The sequence below is a fragment of the Colobus angolensis genome, unplaced genomic scaffold, assembly GCF_000951035.1.
Source record: "Colobus angolensis palliatus isolate OR3802 unplaced genomic scaffold, Cang.pa_1.0 Scaffold166, whole genome shotgun sequence".
Lineage (NCBI taxonomy): Eukaryota > Metazoa > Chordata > Mammalia > Primates > Cercopithecidae > Colobus > Colobus angolensis.
Genome location: NW_012114777.1, coordinates 1,098,990 through 1,101,047, shown reverse-complemented (window position 1 = coordinate 1,101,047; position 2,058 = coordinate 1,098,990). Strand labels below are relative to the sequence as shown.

The 2,058-nt window shown below is 40.4% G+C and overlaps 1 pseudogene; it reads right to left on the bottom strand.

Annotated features, from left to right (window-relative positions):
* Window positions 1-593: 593 nt before the first annotated feature.
* LOC105508708 lies at window positions 594-1,352 on the bottom strand (annotated as a pseudogene).
* Window positions 1,353-2,058: the final 706 nt, after the last annotated feature.

Sequence of the window (2,058 nt, the reverse complement as noted above, 5' to 3'; positions counted from 1 at the left end):
GTCTGGGCGCGGTGGCTCATGCCTGTAATCCCAGCACTTTGGGAGGCCGAGGTGGGTGGATCACGAGGTCAGGAGATCAAGACCATCCTGGCTAACAGGGTGAAACCCCGTCTCTACTAAAATACAAAAAACTAGCCAGGTGTGCAGGCGGGCACCTGTAGTCCCAGCTACTTGGGAGGCTGAGGCAGGAGAATGGTGTGAACCCGGGAGGCAGAGCTTGCAGTGAGCCAAGATCCTGCCACTGCACTCCAGCCTGGGAGACAGCAAGACTGTGTCTCAAAAACAAAAAAACAAAACAAACAAACAAACAAACAAACAAAAAACATGGTCAGAGGTGAGGCAAATGTGCAAGTAATAGAAAGCAAAGGGCAAGGTTTACCAAATCACAGTAGTCAGAAGAAAGTGCTTTAGGGAACTAAGAGTGAGATTATTTCCAACCTGAAGAGGCATGGGCAGCAAATCAGAAAAGTGGATTGGGATTAAAATAGAAGACTTCAGTCTGGATTGTTGATACTGAATATGGACTATATTTGTCTCTCCTTTTCCTTTCTCCCCATCTTTGAGCTTAATTTACCAGTAGTGCCCAGGATTGTTCAATGCACTTTTTCTATACTTGCTTCCATTTTTGCTCTGATGTCTTCTACAGAACTAGGTCCTTTTGGTGTTTAGGAGTTTTTTCCTGTTTTTTTTTGAAGGATTCTTGTCCTTTTGATCTTGGTGTTGATGATGGTTTTGAGTCTTTTCCATTCTGATTTGACTTTTGTCCTTTTTTGGCTGGAGTATCTCATATAGATTGCTTCACTGGTGCTTTTTCTTCAGTTTCCTCATCATCAAAATCATCATCTTCTTAATCATCATCATCTTTATCATCATCATCTTCATCAGCAGCAAGTTTCACTTTTTTCTGTGGAATCTTCCTACCACCTCCAGTAGCAGACTGCTTTCCAGATATACTTAATAGTTTCACATCCTCCTCCTCTTCATCTTCTGACTCTGCATCTTCTACCACAGCTACCAAGTGCTGTCCACTAATATGCACTGGCCCTGAACCACACTTCAACCGTAAGACCACTGGGTGTGATATTTCAAAGCACTGTTGGCTATACAGACATTTTCAAAGTTGCCAGTGTTACTTTAATTGGACTGCCTTCATAATTCATTGCCTCTGCTTCAATAATTTGCAATTCATCCTTTGCACCAGCCCCTAAACTGACCGTTCTTAAAGATAACTGGTGCTCATTTTCATCATTATCCACCTTAAAGTGATCATCTTTGTCAGCCTTTAGTTCACAACTGAAAAGATAGTTCTGGGGCCTCAGGGGCCTCATGTCCCTGTCCATCAAATCTTCCATCCGGTGGCGGCACACACTTAGGTGGGAGAGAAGGTGGACGGAGATCAATGACCACGGCTCAAGAGAGCAGCCGTGCAGTACAGAATCACACCAGCGATTTTGTAATTTTAATAGATGTTCCCAGATTATTTTCTCTAAAGTTTGTACTTCCACCAGCAATATCCAAGAGTGCCTAGGCATTTCTCCATGGTCCTCATGCTTCACCAATTATATTTGTCAAATGTTTGGATTTTGGCCATAATGGAAAATGGTATTGAAAGGTAGTTTTAATTAGCAATTTTATATATTTAAGAATCACTCATATTTCTATGTCTGTCAGCTAATCATTCATCTGTTGATCTTTTCCTTGTCAATTTCCAGAAACTCTTTTTACACTAGAGGGATTCGCCCTTTGCTGTAATATGAGGTACAAATCCTCTCCTCCAGTTTGTTATTTCTTGTTAATCTTTATTTATATTGTTAATTTTCTTTCTATGAAGACATGTTCTTTGTTTTTGTAGTTGAAAGCATCAATTGTTTTATTTATGGCTTTAGGAAGACTTTTCTACTATGATATTATAAAGGAATTTACTGTTCTTTTCTGGTACTTCTTATGACTTCATTTTTGACAGTGAAGTCTTTGATGCATTGACAACCTATCCTAATTGACATGGTTTGAATCTATGTCCCCACCCAAATCTCATGTTCAATTGTAACCCCCAGAGTT